The 19,160-nt window shown below is 45.5% G+C and overlaps 1 protein-coding gene across 2 annotated transcripts in view; it reads right to left on the reverse strand.

Annotated features, from left to right (window-relative positions):
- PDE8B (phosphodiesterase 8B) overlaps positions 1-19,160 on the reverse strand; it is a 1,092,370-nt gene that overhangs the window by 886,331 nt on the left and 186,879 nt on the right. The window lies entirely within an intron of this gene.

Genomic DNA, 19,160 nt, shown 5'->3' on the forward strand with positions numbered 1-19,160 from the left:
TTCATTAGAAAGATGACAGACATCACCCCAAAGGCCTGAAAACATACTGAAAAGTTTGATCATGTCCATAAAAGGCTGTAATATCTATCAGGGATAGAGCAAGAAAAGGAGTCACACCGTTTAAGTGGCCTATCAGCAGACCAATTCTGCAGGATGCTGTATGCATCTATGTATGTGTTATTTGTATTTAGTACAGCATGAAGCTAGCCAAGAAGAAGCAAAGCTGTAAACAGGCTCAAAGGCCAAGTAAGTGGCTGATTGGAGGTGTTGCTGGGTTCTGAAATTGGAAGGGACTGTTACTTTATCTGGATGTAATGTTCTGTAGAGGTGTGTCATCAAGAGTACCAGAACCTAGATGGATGCACCGTAGTCACTTTCTGGGATGTATGGTTTTACTTTCCTTTCTAGAGAGAATAGGTACATGGCTGCCTTGGTTTTCTTGGCAATGTTTTAATTGAGGGTAACGTTAGTATCCAAGGCAAATTCAGGTGAACTATTACTGGGTGACAGTTGCGATTCAATTTCATCCAGGTTCAAGTGATTGAATCATGTTTAGACTAGCTGTCCGAACATGGCCAGGGCAAATAGGGGAGGTAAGAGGAGACACCCATGGTGGGTCCCCCCTTTCAATGGGAATAAGGGCAGACACATTCCAATTCACCCTCACCATGAGAAATGGACATTCATAACTAGAAATGGAACTAAAGTTCATTTTCCTGAAAACATGAAAGATATATTTCCAGTCGGGTGCATCTAAAGCCTTATCGAAATCCACTAGAACCCTCACTCTTTGGTACCTATTTACATGGGCTACAGCCACTGCATTATGAAGACACTTGAGAATGTATTTTAGGCCCAATCTAACATGAAACCATTTGAACAGGTGTGGATTAGGAAACTAATCACCTTCATCCATCTATCAGCAAGGGTTTTGGCAATGATATTGACATACACATAAATTATCAAAGAAAAACGGACCAGCTGGTCTTTTTGCATAACCAAGATCCCCCTTTATCATAGATCTTTGAGGCGTGCCCCTTCATGGATCGATTCAACAAACATGTCCCATAGGTGAGGACATGGCATCATTGCAATTTTCATGTAAAGTTCTATTAGGAAGCCATTGGATGTGAGGGTTTTCTCAGTTTGGATATCATTCCTCTGGGCTGAGGGCAAGATCCACTGAGCCTGTCCATAAGGAGGTCCCTAATGTGGACGATCATTCTCAAGCCATTGCCGGGTAGGGCCACTTACAGCATTAAGGGAATAACGCTACCTCATCAACAACAAGGTCTCTCAGGAGGTTTATAATCACAACAGGTATATAATCCCAGCCACATATCTGGCTCCTCACCCCTTATACAGAACGAGTACAGAAACGTGTCCACCGTATCACCAGTTTCATATACCCTTCACTGAGCTGCAATCCATCTCAACTTTGGCAACAATCTTTTCACCTAGGTCAGTATTTCTCTCCTTCCCACCTCCTATGTAATCACATTCCAACACAAGGACCCCAGTTTCAAGACATCAAAGTATTGCTTACTTTGTCCTGTTTCGAACTTCACAGATAAAACATTGCCTTGCTGCTAATCACTGTTTTAGAAACACTCAGAAGGTATATCTGAATTGGACTAAATCCGCACTGAGCTGGAAATATATCTCTACCTCTCCTTTCCAAAAGTCAATAAAATCTTTGGGGCATATTATCAACGGGCAGCTATAATTATCGCTGGCTGTGCTTAGGAATAATGTTATTATCGCAGGCTATCTCTGGAATTTATCGCCCTGGTAGCGCGTTATTAACCGCATTACTCCAGGGCGATACAAATTCCAGAGATAGCGAGGTTATCGCCGTTTTGCAGGGAACATCGCTAGTTTTCCAGTGATGATCCCTGCAAAACGGCCATAACCTTGCTGATACCACAGGGTCGTATCAGCATAATCCACCCCAATGTTAGGGATAGGTAAGTCTGCATTTTAGCAGACGTTAGTTTTTGGAGAAAACAGCAGTTTTCTCCAAAAACTAACGTGTGCTAAAATGCTGGGTCAGCCTTGTACATATCGCGATGTGAACATCAGCGATATTTGCAACGTTGTCCATCCGGGGTACGCCCAGTCTTGCCCACTTTGCATCTCATTAGAGATGCAAAGGGAGGCATTGGGAAAAAGGGTGCTAACATGCGAATATGCATGTTAGCACCCTCTTGTAAATAGGGTGTTAGTTTTATCTCCGCTTTTGGGCTTTTTTAAGCCAAAAAAGCCGAGATAAAGACCTTGTAAATATGCCCCTGTGTTAGCAAACCATTGCTGGCGAGTATACACTGAACCAATATTCAGTGCATATCTGCGGCCTGCATGAAAAGTAGTTTACACTAGAGAATAAGTATTGTGCTGGGGAAAAGCAGGCACAAAACCACTCATGTGGATTTCAGCTTTCGCAAACATCCTGCTACTGCATTACATTCACCCAGTTTTCTAGAAAGGAGAATCATTGGGATGAAGGCCTCTGACCCTCGTATTCCGCGTTCATATTGATTACCACATTAAAGTCACCCCAATGCAGGAAGGGCGATAAAAGTGTTTTCAGGACTGCAATGTCATTAGAAGATAACGATGGATCATATCATATGCATCGAAAACATTCTCAGCCATATAGTGTGCGCTCCTTATATTACCATGAATCCACCATACTTATCCAAGGAAGAATGCTCAACTGCAAACGAAAATAACATTTTTAACAGGATTACCACTACTAATTTAAGCAGTTAGTATGTATAGCTGCACATCCTACAGCTGAACATCCTAAAATGTGTGTATATAACAGTAAGTATACTTGCAAAAACTCAAATAATTATACAACCGAAAAACTCTCTGCCACATAAGATACTGCCTATCAGCTTGAGCGATAATTCGGCTTCTAAGTGAAATAAAATCAGTTCACTCTTTCAGCCTTGATAAAGCCAAGTTTAGATGAAACACGTGTCGGCTGTTCATGTTTTTTACGTGCAACATCATAACACCATCTTCTGTCCATCTCTTTCACACAAAGAATTGTAACACTGTTAGTGGCCTCTCTCAGAAATTGATCATCTTACCTGCATCAATACCATTCACTTACTTGATTTTGCCCTTATGCAACCATGACTATCATGTATATTTTAATTTAACAAGTTGTATATCTCTGTATGGTGAATATGAGAAATGTGTCCACTGACACCGTGGGTGAGAAACAGCAAGCATGACATTAGTAGAAGAAAGAAATACAAATGTGATTAGATGTCTCTAATTCCCTAGCTACAACACCATTCACAGATCCCAGATTAAAAGGCAAAGGCTATCTCTTGTGGAGTAAGCACAGTTGTGCAAGCATACGCCTTGTTTTCTTCCCTGTTCTTACTACACTCATAGGGTCCTTTTTTAATGCAAGCCATATATAAGCAGAGAGAAAAACACAGATGAAGAGTCCATCACGATTATACTTTGAGCTTTATTGCAGCACCTTGTAGAGTATCTTAAAAGGCAGAAGAACCAAGTTATTTTATCATAACAGATTTTCACGAAGAAAGGGTGAGAGGTGGATGATCTTTGAACATCCTGGCTCCTGTTGTTGACACTCCACTTATCTACTTTCCACTATTGGTTGCCCTATGAGTAGGTCATAGCCCTTCTTCTTTTCTAGATTTACGATATCCGTTTTACTACTTCATATCCTCTCTTTGCTTTCTTGTCACATGTATATCCTGAAGATGGCAAAAATGTAAAGAAGCTATCGCCGAGTTATCAGCACTTTATCGCAGCAAAAGTTGCAATAAAACTAACGCCCCATTCACAGGCTGGTGCTAACGGCCTACATCACCAGTTTCCCAGCAATAGTAGCCGCAAAAAACATCGCCACAGATGACCCCGGCAACTATCGCCAATGAGATGCAGAGCAGGCGTTCCCGTGCAAAAAGCCGCAACAACACCACTACGCAGCATTCTCAACGACTAGCCAGATTGGCGATAAGATCACAAAACATGCGATAAGGCGCGTTAGCTGCATGAAATTAACACCTGCTCTGACCTGGTGTAAAGTGGGACCACAGCCTGCAACAGAAAAGGGAGCCAAAGCCAGAGCCTCACCTGAAGGGCAACAGATGCCATGGAGCCACTAAGCATGCAGGCCGGACACCCAAGAGGGCAACAACACCCACCTTCACCACCCCCAGGCCCCTCCCCCAGTCCAACAAAGAGGCAGCACAGACAAAGACAGTGTACCGGCAGAAAACGATCCAAACTCACAGACCCAACACCAGAGAATGTCATTGCCCACTACAGGCCCAAAAGGACAACTATCCTCCGCATCCTGAACATTATTGCCCACAGGCTGACAGTACCAACACAGCGTACAACCAACACTCCACCTCAGACAAAGCTGTTGGCCGTGCTGCACGTGTTGGCCTCTGGTACCTTCCAACCAACAACTGCCAGAGTCGGAGGAGTCTCACAGCCAGCCCAATCCAAGTTCCTCACAATGGTCGTGGTTGACATCAGCGGCTTGGTACCCCACTACCTATACTTCCCCCACACTGCGCAGGAACAGCCGGAGACCAAGCAAGGCATCTATGCCATAGCTGGCCTCCTGCACATCACATTTTGGGGGCAATTGACTGCACACATATCTTACTGGTACCCCCTGGCAACACTGCACACAATAACCGCAACAGAAAGCACACACATTTTATCAATGTGCAGGCAATATTGGTCCTTGGGAAATCTCCACCAACGTCGAAGACAACTACCCAGGCAGTGTTCATGATTCCTACATCTCCCAACAGTCCATCAGAAACCAGCGCTACCAGGATGGCACCTAAGGAAATGCACTGCTCGTTGGCAAGTACCAAATGAACACAACACACACCTCAACTCCACAATCATGCAACACACAACACTGGAAATCCACATGTAACAAACTTGCATACAACATGCGAAACAACATGCCGACCCACCAGACAAGACAGCACAACTTACTGTGAGAACCTGGGCCAGCTATGTACATAAGCCATCAACGGCATGGCACCTCAGCCACACAATAGTAGAATGTGGGGAGGGTTGGGAACCACAAGAAAAACGTGAGGTCAGTGGACCACTGGTCTCATCCTTATGTGCACTCAATGTGTCTTCCCAAACATTCAGGAGTTCCAGACTATTTCGTGAATCATTTGTAGTGTTTTATTCACTGTAGAATTTCATTTGTAGATTATCATTTTATACATTTGTTGCATGTTTTCACTCTTGGATTCAGAGCATAACACTGTCCCTTTTTAAATACATCCAATGCATTTCGGGGCCATATTGCGCCCCTTCATCAGGGAAAGGATACTGTGATAGAAAAGAAAAGTACCATGTAAGTATAATGTGTGTCAAACAGCGTAGGTGGGGCGTAGGGGACAAATTAACGTGACAGGTTATGGGGTCACCGTTAAAAAAAGCAGTGGTCCCAGTGAGATGAGAAAAGAGGGTCATCTTACGTGTTTTCAAAGTAGCAGTAAGGTGAGTCTGGGGAAAAAATATATAGGTGCATCAGATTACCGCCGGAGTGCGGCAAAGTTAAGTACAGAATGGCGTGCAGTTTACCGTCCTCGTGTTACGAGTGGCGGGACTAACTATCTTGTGATAATTTAACGCCGAGGGACACCTGACGTTACTTGTGTGGCACCAACAAACTCACAAACTTTCTGAATATTTAACTAACCCGCTGTGCAGCTGAGCATACTGTGTATAGAGAGTTGGGAACCAGGCATGTGCGAAGGAGGCAAGTGACCCATGAATGTGAATGTACACAATGCCAAGTGTGGCCTGGATGTGATTGCCAGACTGCAGGGTGCAGACCATACACATATCCATGTCGATACACACCGCTGGTGTATGGATTGTAGTGGACAGTGAACGCAGCCATGTTACCCCAGCCACTGGGGGAACTTGCGGAAATGTAGCTTGTTACCTCCCTCCCGTAAGTGTGGGCTGGCCCGGCGTATGCCAGGCCAGCGTAGGGGTGTGAATGAAAAACACATAGCTCTGGGCGTGGTCCTCTTCCGGAATGCCCTATGTCTCTGCCAGGGCGGCGCCCCTCAGCCCGCCACAAGGCCAACGCCCTCGCCGTGAGCAGTGTTGCCTGCGATCCTGTGCGCCTGCTGCACCCCAGGCCACTGGTTGCCGAACCCGACTTGCCCATCCCTGAACACCCAGGCCTCACTGCTCACCTGCCGACACCGGCATGTGTCGAAGATGGCCTACCATGTGCCGGTGCAAGCTCCAAGCCCAAGGCACGCAACCCTGGCAACCTGTTATGACCATCACGGCCTCCGCGAGCAAGGCCCACAGTACTCCTTTCTCCTTGACGTACTCTACCGGCATACACAGCGGACTAGTAGGTCACACATTAGGAACTGAGTCTTGATTACACTATGGCAGAGAACATTATTAAAGGTAGATTTTATGTCACTTTACTCCCTTCGATATGGTGCCAACAATTCTGTGCATAGCATTACAACCACATGTGTCTGTCAGCCCACGCGGACTACGGCCCTCGGCCTACGCTGCGCTCTAGTAGGTCACACTATTGGAACTGTGCATCGATTTTTCAATGGCAGAGTACATATCATTGCACGCAAGGAGAGGTGTAAGAGGATGACACGTTGCAGTCAGGAGCAAAAAAGGATCATCGTTACGGAGGTGATCGTGAACTACTGATAACTGCCCTGGTGTCATTAACTCTGTGCATCGCAAGCCAACGACACAAGTCTGTTCACCGACATTCATGGACTCTCTCTGTTTGAACTTTGGTGGCGTCTGAGTCTATGGACTGAGGGTTGTCTTCATTCTCATGTAGTTGATACCTAAATGGTGGTAAAAACAAGGCTGTAGCATTCCACTCCTCTATTTGCGGCTTCCAGACGAATTCTGCCCTCCTCATCATGCCCTGAAGGACACCCTCCACTGTCCCCCGCAGCCCTCCACCACATTCCCCTTGGACATCGACGAGGACCCGCTCAGTCAGTGCGGCTCTGCCTCAGTGCACCGCAAGGAACCGTCCCGTGGCGGGGTGCCTGTGCCGGCTGCTGTGTATCCGGGGCCAGTAACTCTGTGCAGCTCAGATCAGGGACCCTTCCTTCTGAGACATTGGACGGCCTCTGAGACGATGGCCTTGGGCCATCAACGCCATGTGTTTGTGGCCCTGCGCTGTCCGCTGCCTCCTGCCTCAACTGCTGTCCACCAGGGCTCACACATCAAATCGAGTCCTGACCGGCCCAGACATCGCATCACCGCAGGAGGCACATGCCACCACCGCCAGGACCACTGCCAACTGCCAGTGTTGAAACGGTCGTACTGGCAGACTGACGGAGTTGCTCACACCATGCCATCATCTGCCTGATGCCCTGCTCAGCACTCCAGGTGCCAGTATAACTCAGTGCACCACGAATCATCGTCCATTTCTGTTTTGGTTATGTGCTGTGGAGAACTCACGCAGCAATTTCACATCAGGCAGTGTGGGAGACCTGGGACGATGATGAGGAAGATCATGCAGGTGTGACACCCCCCACTGCAGCTGCATCAGGAATATCCCGAAGGGACCCAATCCTAGACATTTTCTTCACATGAGCACTCTCAGCTCTAGTGCCCCAACCTCAGTGCACTGCAACTCACGGACACTTCTGTTTGCTCATTGGGTGACCTCTGTACTTGCTCCGACTACCTCCATGATGCTCCGCAGTTGCCTCTGTAATGCTGGTGTTTTCTGTTTCCGTATTCATAGTGTTCCCTTTTGTATTTGTTGCCAACTCCCTGAGGGCTGGCTTACACTCACCCCACACATATCCAGCACAGGCGTCATTGTATATGTGACCCTGCTGAATAAAGGGGCCGGGCACACTTGCCTGTGGCCAATTCCACAAACTATCTGTGTGTGTTCATGTGGTCATAATATGTGCATGAGGGCCCCGGGCCATACAACATTACACTGTGTTGTGTACAGCGGACTCAAACCATGTCATCGAAGGCTGCGGGTTAGAGCTTGGAGATTTAGCTTTATTGTCAGGTAGTCAATACGTAAGAGGGGTGTAATGGGCCGTCGTATGGAGGACCAGCGTGGGTGTGTGAATGGTATTTCCGGGTCTCTAGGCATGGTTTAGTACAGGAAATGTGCAAATGCATGTTTCTCTGTCGCGGTTTGGGTCTCCTTTGTGGGGTGTAGGTGGTCCCTGATGGGACTTGAACACCCCGTATGTGATGTAGTTCGGCTTCCATGTGCTCTGACCCTACCCGCACCTGTTCGGCCACCTCCTTTTTGCATTCTGACACCTGACATTGGAATGGGTTGTGTGCCTCGGTGATATGTTGGGAGCCAGCCGTGGTGGTGGGTGCTTCCTTCTGTGTGGTCTGTGCAGGGGATGGGTCTCCTCTATGTAGCTTGGCTGCCCTGTTACTAGGGGTGAGTTACCTAAGATGTCCATGAGCTGTTGTAGGGCGTAGGTGTCAAAGGTGTGGTGGTCGTCTCCAGGATCACTGATGGGTTGTCTGGTTTGCTCAGCTGGAGGTGTTGTTTTTTCCTCTGCAATGTGAAGGGGAGATGCATGTTGACATTGTGTTGACATTTATGTTGGCAGATTGTTCTTGTTGACATGCAGACTGTGTGAGAATGTACATTGTGACTGTTTAGGCGGTGCTGCCAATTTGATGGGGGAGAGTGGACATTTGGACTACGTGACGGATGTGAGGTTGTACACGTACATATGAATCTTACAGTTTCCTGCCGTTTTAAATGTGATTGGCCTGTTTCTGCGCATGAGCGGACCCAGTTGAGTCCCCTGTTCTGCAGTGTCGATGTTCCACTTTGTACCACATTGTCGTGGAATGTACTGTAATTGCTATGTGTGTGTGCTGCAGTGTGCCACGGGGCTCAGGGACATGATTCAGGGTCATTGTGGGTGTGCAGTGTGCTACACATTATTGTGCATGTGTGCCAGTGTGTCCCTCTCCCCCCGTACCCCCAGTCCCTGGTCGTTACGCATCCTGTTGATGTTGTGTCAGGTCCTATCGAGCTGTGTCTGTACTCCCACCTCCTTGCACCGTCTCCACACTGATGGCTGTGGCCTCCATTTCCTCCAGCTCCTCCTGTGGCACAGAACTACCACCTCCTGTCGCCATTGCTGCCTTCCTGTTTGCAGCGGGTTTGTGCTTGGTTTGGTTTTCACATTTTGCCAGCGCCTCTTGGCCTCCTCCATTGACCTCCTCGACACTCCGACTGCATTCACGGTAGTCCAATTGTGGGTCAGTTGATGGTAGTGTTCTGTCTCCACCGTGGCACTGATCTGGTTTTCCTGCGGACTGCACCCTGTCTTCCTCTCCCTCTTCTCCTTGGCCTTCCCAAGCCTGTTGTTCCTTGCTGGTGGTCTGTGGGGCTTGTGGGGTTCGTGTTTACCTCTGCACTTGGTCTGGGTGCATCCATGGTGCTACGCAGTTTGAATTGTTTTTGGTGTGTTTTCTTGGTTGCTTTTATAGTGCATTTTCCCGCCAGACGCATGGGATTTGCAGGCCTGTCACCGGTTTTTGCTGCATTTTGTATCACGATTGGCCTCATTACAACTTTTTTTGCATTCTTGTTTTCCATTTTTGGGGCTTCGCGTTGACTTTATCGCAAGACATGAGGCCTGGGCGGTATATTACGCTCCGCCAGCAGAATTTGGGGAATTTTGGCAATTCCGCGTTCCGCGGAGAACGTGGAATTGCCCAAAATTCTGCTGCGTCGCAGAATTTTTTCCTTGTTTGCGTCCGGCCGCTCGGTCCCGCGAGAGTGTGCAATCTTGAACACGCCATTCGGACAGCTGCGTTCGCAAACAGAAAACACGGATCAGGAGCGGGCGAGACAAGTGAAACAAGATCGCTGTGACCGCATGGGCAGGTTTGCGAGATATTTCCCCCGAGCACGCAAACAGCGTCCCCGAACAGAAAAAAAGCATAGCGACAGGCGGAACAAGCAATTCGGCGTGCTCGCGGAATTCTGCGTAGCTCGCAGAGATTTTTTACCGTTTTGCATAACTTTGCGTAATGCGACTATGCGAATTCCACCCACCCCTAGCGGACATTTGACGCGTTGTCAGGGGCCTAAAGCATGGTGCCTCCATTGTGCATACTTAGTTAACACAGCATTCTTTTCCCACGATGGACTGCGATGTTGAAAGTTGCGTTAAGCTAAACGTGCGATGTTCATCACACGTTCTTGAGAATATCCCCCTCAGTCTCTTGATTTCTTTCCCAGTGGTTTGTTTAGTTTACCTTCTTTTCAAGCTCTCTTTGCATTCTACTGTCACTTTCCAATATATCTTAAGAACTTTCATCGATTTTATATCCAAGTTCCCTTTATTCTCTGACATTGTTCCTCATTCTGTGCCTTTCCTGATTATTATTCGCCTTTCATCTAAAGCAAGATTTTTCAAAAATCTAGATTATGTTCATGATGAACTTTGCCAGGAATTCAGCTGTTTGGTTTAATTTCATTTGGGTGTTAGCTTATCTACTAGCATTCATTGGTAAATAGGTGCACTGCAGATTAAGGTTGGCTTAGTCTGTGCATTTTCTAACCTTAAAGGACTGGAGGATGTGAAATGTAAGTGATTAGAAATGAGCTCTTCAGGTTGACCCTTTAAAATGTTCGGGAATACTAAATTTGGGTAATTGCTGCCTTAATGTATTCTCTAAGCTGAACAGCGACTTTAAGGAGCTCATGATTTCCACCATTTAAGGCTGGTGTGAGAAAATCTTCGTTTTATCAACCTAAGCTCCGAGGTAATTTCTCACCACAGTAATTACATATTGAACTGAGTTTGGGCTCAGTCCAGTATTACCTCAGCACACTTCTGTATCTGAGATAGATGTATTAATGGCTATTACTTGCCATAAGAAAAAGTATCACAACTGTGTTGATGGATTTGGGAGGGCTAACAATATGTATTTTGTTACTATCAAGAGACATTCCACTTTTGTGCACTGATGGTCCTAAAATGGCACTTGCTCGGTTTGCACTCCATGTTATCATTAGTATGGCACGGCTATTCTAGTCTTCATCCTGAATCGGACCTAAAGAACAATGTTGTGTGTTGTAGTGGGTTAAGGGGTTGCACAATGAAATAGAAATCAGAGGTTACAACTTTTGGCGAAGAAGTAGCAAGGCTCACAAGGGCCCTAAGGCAATGACGGAAAATAGGCCAATTAACATGTTTGTGAATTAAAAAATACCCCTATAGTTCCTGGGCGTCAGTGCCATGGCACCGGCTACACTATTGATAGCTACTCCCTTGACTTTTGGAATCCATTAATTTCAACCTATTTGGCTTAAGTAGCGTAGCTTAGCTACAACTCCTGGATTTTTTTAACAATCATTTAAGTAATGGTTGCAAACCGTGCCTTGGGAAAGTTTAGGAAGAGAGTCTGAATTTCTTGCCAAGAAGGAGGTTATTCCTTCAGAGCCTGGAATGAGTTAAGCCTTGGGATGGGTCAAATTCAGCAGTGCTGCATCATTAAGCCTATTCTCAGCAATTGCCTGGATCTCAGTTCTATTGGAGGCCTCATAATCAGGCATGACATAATAGCTAAGCCTCTTTTTTTGCCGGCCTGTGCTTGAATGTCAGACCACTTTGCCCTGAAAAGTTTACAGAGCAAATGAAGTCAACCACATGGTAAACCACTTAACAGCAGTGTGTGTCATTCCAACAAAGTGAAAGTGAAAGCTAGGTGGGGTGCAGCTCTTGGCCTGCTGCTCAGAGTTCTCTGGCAAGGCTGTAACCCGACCACCCTATTGTGTGTTTCTGCCCCCTTAAAGACAGGTACACTTCTTGACTTCAAGTGAACATGCTCTCCCACCAGGCATGCACACTTATTTCCTCATGTCATGAACTGCCTGGGAGGAGGCCCGAAGGTGAAGGGCCGCCCCCTTCAAAACTGGTGAATAATATTTTATGTATCATTTAAGCTGATACTTTTATAGAGGTCAAGACAAGGGCATCCAGAATATGTGCAGCGGCAGCATAATGAGTCATTACTTATCTAGGACAGCACAGACTGGGCCCAGGCGGGGTCTAGGGGAGCAGGGCCTGCCTCTGTTGCAGATGTACAGTCCTGCTCCGTTTGTGTCTAACACCGCAGTATTTCAATGCACTGTGTGCATTTTGAATCAGCACAGATCACATATAAGGTACATGTCTTGTTAAATGCCAGACAGAACAGGGACCCCCAAAGCTTCTCTGCATGAGCAGCTCCTTCAGCTCGCCAAACCACAGTCTAACTCCACCTGCTTATGTTCGGTAGAGCGTCTTGGCTGGAGGCTGAACGGAGAAAGGTTTCTTTTGTACAGAGAGAAACAGGAAAATGTGAAACATGTAAGCCAAAACTATAATTTAATTTAAACAACTCTACAGGTAGTTTGGCATACTTCAAATGGCCACCCTTAACCAGTAACTATGATAAAAGTGGGGAAAAAAAGTAAATATCAATTGACAAGGGATTTGGAGGTTCATTTTAAGAGATTTCGCTTATAGGTAGTTGCAAAGGGAGCATCACAAAGCATGCTGGATGGCTGGAACTAGTGAGAACTGGACAAAATTGAATATAGGTTTGCAGGTGAATTGTTTAATCCCTTCACGGAAATCCTGTCAAAATGAGTGCCAAATCGTACATTTATTAGTACAATGGATAAATAATAACACAAACAATTACCTATCAGTCAAAGTGCAGCATTACAAAGGATACTCGTTCTCAAGCTATCTACAGCCCTCAATGACAACCTCCTTTTCGAAAGCTTAGATGCAAGGACAGCATCTCAGTAGTAAGTCCCTGACATCCAGGTCACTCAGGTCGGGTTGAAAATTATTACAGCTTTTGGCAGCCTTCAAACAACATTCTGACTCCCAATTCAAAATGCTTAATTTAAGTAGCGCAGCAGGATCGCCATTATACTTAAGCCATGAAGAACAGCCAACTCTCAAACACTGCCCCAACCCCAGTACAAGTCATCTTCCACATGTCTATCAGGCAAGTGCCCCTCCGACCTCAAGACCTCACTTCCAAAATTAAGCTCTCCCACATCAGACATTCATCAAGACAAACAGAACGTGATTCAGCAAACTGCTCATTATAAAACAATGCTCAATTAGTCATTCTCATGAAAACTGAAAGAAAGAGACACCTTTACCCAGCATTGTGTTGCTGGAACAAAATAGTAGTAGTCTATCCAGCCAGTGTTCCACCCCATTAGGGGCACTGGTGAAAGCACTACAAATCTCCTTCAATTCACAAAAGTCTTCATGCCATTCCAGATTTAGTGCCTCTAATGTGATAGAATCGTGTCTGAATAGTGCTAGAGCGACAGGAGAGAGCAATGGGTAAGGGTGATTTGTCTGGATGTGTGTGTGTATATGTGCCTGTGGTGGCTTTATAGCACACCCAGATCTACTGTACAGATTACCTGAGTCAATCCAGCGCTTTCGTTCCATAATCCACTCAGAGAGAGAAGACACTGTGTGGGCTTTAAGAAAAAAGAGAGACAGAAACCACAGAGCACGCCTATCATGGCTTATAGTTCCTCCTCAAATCACACAACTACTGCTGAATAAACCCCTTTCACTATTCACTACGTCCCTATATCCGTCCGTAAATATCTTGGAATATTAGGAATCAGTTTCACCCATAGCAGTATAACAACAAAGTAATTTCCATTGGCCTTTTAGCTGTGGGTGTTGGCTAATGGCTGACGTCCGCACTCCCTCCCCAGTGTGTCTGATGGCCATTGGCCGAAGTGGGAGAGGACTGTAAAGGACCCTCTGGTGCAAGAGCAAGAGGGTTTCCTTTTTACATTTTTTAGCTCAGGCTGCTGGGGAAGAGTTTCCCCAGCAGCCCGAGATTTTCTTTTTTGTTTTTTGGAAGGAAATGACGATCAGCTCGCATGGCGCACTGACAAATTTTCTTTGAAAGTGAAAATTATATGAACAGATCAGCTCATTTCACTTTCACTGGATTGGTGCGCGGTGGCATATCTTAACCCCACAGCAACGATTTAAAAGGGCCAGATAGCACTAGAAATAGGAGAATCTTCCCTTTCCAATGATATTGTTTCCTAGTGGATCTCTGCTTGGGGGTCACAGGAGGAGGGTGCTCCACCCACTAAACATCAAGGATAGAGTTGCAGTGGCTCCCCTAGGGATGGGCCTTTCAACCTCCCTGACCCGGGGCTCCCTTGACTTTCTGCCCCACCCCCAATCTGCCCCGCTGGAGAGTAGAAAGCCCCACTAATAACCAGGGAATTTAGCCCACAATGTTTCTTTAGGGGAGAAGTCCCCTGGGCATAGGCTTCTGCTCCCCCTGCCCCCAAAAGTCTTTCTGTCTCCCCCAGGGTTTTGATGGGGTGTTCACACACAATCTGCCCCTACAGGTATGGTAAAAAGCCCACTAGACCCCAGGGATGTAGCTCACAGTATTTGTTTTGGGGGTGGGCCCACCTCGGCTTAGGCCCTTTGCTTCCCCCACCCCAGGCCACATAAGTCTTTCTGCCCCCAGAGGGATGTAAGGGAGCATTCACCATAATCTGCCCCTCAGAAGGGGCAGAAAGCCCACTAAGAAAAACCAAAGGTGGTGATAGACGGAGCAGAAAGCCCACTAGACACCAGTTATTTTTGTGGGCGAGCTCCTCCCCAGTGCATTGGCCTGTGTTTACCCCACCCAGGACACCTTTAAACTTTCTGCCTCCCCTGGGGAAAGATGCGTGTTTTCACCACCGGTCTAACTCCCCCCCTCCCAGGGTGAGAGAGCCCACTGGGACAACAAGGATATATTTTTTGTTGTGGAAAAAACATACGGTGTGTGGGTGGACCACCCTAGTGTTGGACCTATCCTCCAGCCCTAAAACCCAAACAGTCTTGCTGACCTCCAGGTGAGGCAGAGAGTCTCATTTCTATGGCAAACAAGGGGAAATATTGATGTTTTGGCTCTAGTTTTGACATATGGGCCAGAAGAGTAGGAGTAAATCCAAATGTATCTGCCACTAAGGGCAACCAGCTAAGCCCCACCATTTTGAAAAACTAGATTCCCAGGCACTCCAGGGTGGTGTGCCTTGCATAGATTCCACAATGCTTTCTTACCCACAATGCTCACCAAACCGTAAACTTTGCGCAAAATCATGCATTTTCATTACATTTCTATGAAGGTAAGTTCCAGAATCTTCGGGGAATTACAAATTTCCTACCACTTAGCTTTCTCCCAATTGCCCAGATAAAAATGTAATCCCATGTGTGTGGATGACCCTAACTCCTGCAACACAAAAGGCCCCAAAACAAAACATGGAGAAATGAGCAATATGGGTAGCAGCGGTATTTGGGCATGGGTGGATGGTCACAGAGAGAAATCTACTAGACCCAGATATTTCTGAAAACTAGACACCCTCGGGAGTCAAGAATGGTGTGCCTTATATGGATCCCACAATGGTTTCTTACCCACAATCCCCTGCAGAGCCACACATTTTTCCTAAAATAACACATTTTCCCTGCATTTTTTTGATGAAAACTTCCAGAATATGCAGAGATTCACATAATTCCTACCACCAAGCATTCTCCCAAGTGTCCTGATAAAAAATGTGAGTCCATTTTGTGGCTTGGCCTAGTGCCGGCTACAGAAATGGACCCAACCCGGGTCAATGGGATTCCCCTTGTGTATACTGCCATTGTTTGATATTTTCATGTAAAAAACGAATCAATTTTTTAATACTGCTCTGCCTGTTCCTGAAAGATAGGGAGATGTTGATTTCAGCACAGCTAACCATCGCTGATGCCATTTAAAATACAGAAACCTTTTTGCTGAGCACTTTTTCCCATTTGTCTCCAAAACCCCAAAATGTATCCATATTTTGGCTTTTTTCTCATTACCCTCTAGGTCAATCCACAAAGCCTGTGCACTTTTAGAGGCCCTGTGATGTTGGGGAAGAAAAAATGCAAATTTGGCATGCATACCTTATGTGAAAAAAAGTTTTGGAGGTCTTAGCACAAACTATCCCAAATAGCTAAAAAAAAAAAAAGCCTGAGAACTGTGGTGAAATAGCCTCAACAGTTAATAGGGTAATGAATATGTAAACAGTCACTATCCTACTATCCAGATGTCACACTCTATAACAAACTTCGATATAAGCTGTAGGTTTTACCACATGATTGCTGTCACCTAATATAAAGCCCAAATTAACTTTCAATGAATAATCACAGCGTGAGAGCTGCAGGATAATAGCTTTGTACTCAGCAGGTTTATTTTTTATTTTTTTTCTGCAGATTTCGTTTCTATTACTTTAAGTGGAATTCCTGGAATACATGTTCTTGGCAACAAAATTACTCTACCATGGCAACATACCACTTGAGAATATGAAATAGCTATTGCTTCCTCTGAGCAATCACTAAAATGTAAGGTGTCTCTGTCTTTCTGTTATCAAAGGGCAGCATATAAATTGCATCAATCACTTAGGCGTTCTTGGCAATTTCTTCATTTTGATAATAAGAACAAAAACGTTCAGCTCGCTAACTGACTAGAACAAAATAGAATAACCTTACACCTATAGAGGCTGATTGTGTCCCTTCGAATAATGATCCAGAGGTCTGTACTCATGGAAATTATGTTAATGCCTCCCTCTGTTGTGAAGACTGATTTTGGAAGCATTGTGGATGGATCTAAGGAGAGAAGTAGCGAATTGCATCCTTATGAGGAGCAAATGCTTTAAGCACATATTATATGTCATGCTTTTTGCTTTCTGTAAGGAATTGCAGTTTATTAATTTTTTAAAGCAATTGAGCATAGCTTAAACGCTCAAACATAAAAAAAAAACATAAACTCAAATATTAAATCTTTTACAGACTTTATGTGGTAAAATAAAAAAAAATGCATTGACACACCTAAACATGACAGCAACTTTCTTGAAAGCAAAAGCTTCACAGGCCATAACATAAGTAAGAGAGCACTTCATTAATTCCCTCCTCATCTTATATCACAATATCAATATTCAGAGTTATTCAGAAGTTGTGAATTCCAACGGTAAGTAGATCAACCTCTCTTGCCTAGAGAGGGACTTTAGGACATCTCACAGAATTCTTAAGGTATATACTCTACATATTGTGTGACTGCTTCACTATATTCTCCATCTCCAAGCAGTTACTGTGAACCTTTTAATTTCTTTCTACAGTGCCGTAGCTAGACCATGTGCCGCCCATGGCGGTCTCTGCGTTTGCTGCCCGCGGGCAAGGCATGTAAGAGCAAGGGGGTGATTCCCGTGGCAGCTGCAGGTAAGAGCGTGGGTGCTGGCAATTCCCGCATGGCCACACATAAGAGCAGTCGCTGCCCCCACCCCACCTTGCTACGCCACTGTCTTTGTAGCAACAACTGCCATTACAGGATTCCTCCATCAATTTCACCACTGGCCATTCTACTTGCAGAATGTAAATATTCACTCACATTTTAAAATCTCTACCCAGCTGAAGAGCTCACATCTGCCGCATATTTAATCTCCCCAGTGCTATTGAACTCTGGCAGAGTTATCCTCTGCCCAGTTTTGGGGCTCACTGCCATGAAACACTGCAATTGCTTCTCAATTGCTCATATACCCTTCTGTAGACATTAGTATTCCAAAAAGGTTCATGATAATGTTCCTCCCTAGACACTGCCAGCCCAAAGAACATCAACGTAAGGTTACATCTTGAACACTTGATAGTCCGAACAAACATCAAGGTAATGCTCCACCCTAGACATCTACAAGCCAATAAAACATCAAGCTAATATTCCACCCTACACACCAATAGTTCAAACAACATGAAGGTAATTTTACACCCTAGACAGTCCAGAAACTGTTCCATCGTTGACACTGACAGTTCAAATAACATCAAGAAAATGCTTCACCATTGACTCTAATAATTCTAATAATTTCAAGAGAACGCCCCACTCTAGACACCAGAAAGTCGATACGTCAAGATAATGTTCCACGTTAGACACTGAGAGACCAAAGAACATCCAGAGAATGTTCACCCTAAAGACTTGCAGTCCAAACAACATCAAGATAGTGTACCATTTGTGACATTGATAAGTTCTATGCTAGAAAGTGACAGTCCAAGCAATGTCAAGTTAATGTTCCCCCTTCCTGTTCTGGCACAGAGAGACTAAGAACTTCGACCATGATTTACAAGAGGTGGTGGCACAGCAGATGCACTCGATCTCACATAATTACTGACCCTGATGATGTCTGACCTGCTCACGCTCGGAGATATTGTCTGTGATTAAGATGGCAGGCATGTATAACCAGGGGCGTAGCTTGGTCCAAAAGATTAGGTGTTGGAGAGGGGGGAGGAGGGGAGGGTGTCGTTGCGGTTGAGCTTCCGATTTTCCAACAATGATGCTGGCATGTAATGTTAAAATATATTATACATGGGCAGGGTGCATGAGAGGTGCTTAAGGGGCAGTGTACAGGGAGAGGAATGCAGATTGGTAGGAGTACTAAATGAGGTTAAACACATTTTTGAAAACGTATCTATGTTTTTGAAGACTTTCAAATCAGAGAAAGGAAGAAGGTGTGTGTGTCTGTGTGTCTGTATGTAAAAATTCCTAGTGAAATCCCACAGACACCTCACCTTACCTGACTGGAAGGAGCTGTACCCAACTATTTACCAGAAATACTTTTATTAGGTGTGTGCGACACCCCAAACACCCCCCCCTGAAGCTACACTCCTGAGTAAGCTCCTACCCTGCCATTAGGTAAAAGGTGTCTGTATTCCAATACAGGAAAAGCACCTCAAAGAAGTGAGAGCTAAGGGAGGCACTCCAATACCCCCAACCTCTAGAACCAAGAGTAATACCATAGGAAACAATATTTGATATTTCATTCTTATGAACACAAGTCAAAGGGAGAGAAGTAAGCGAGGTGCACATCAGAACAAAATGGGGATCGCATGGAATTCCTTACAAAGCAACCAACAGTTGGGGACTATAGTTAGAGGTTAGGGCAGCACTGGGCTTTTGCAGAAGACTGCCTGAACTGCTCCCAAGGCAATAACAATGAGCCGGCAAATGCCAGATCAGTGATAGCCACTACTCAGAGTAACTTGAGGCTA

The sequence above is a fragment of the Lissotriton helveticus genome, chromosome 2_1 (genome assembly GCF_964261635.1).
Source record: "Lissotriton helveticus chromosome 2_1, aLisHel1.1, whole genome shotgun sequence".
Taxonomy (NCBI): domain Eukaryota; kingdom Metazoa; phylum Chordata; class Amphibia; order Caudata; family Salamandridae; genus Lissotriton; species Lissotriton helveticus.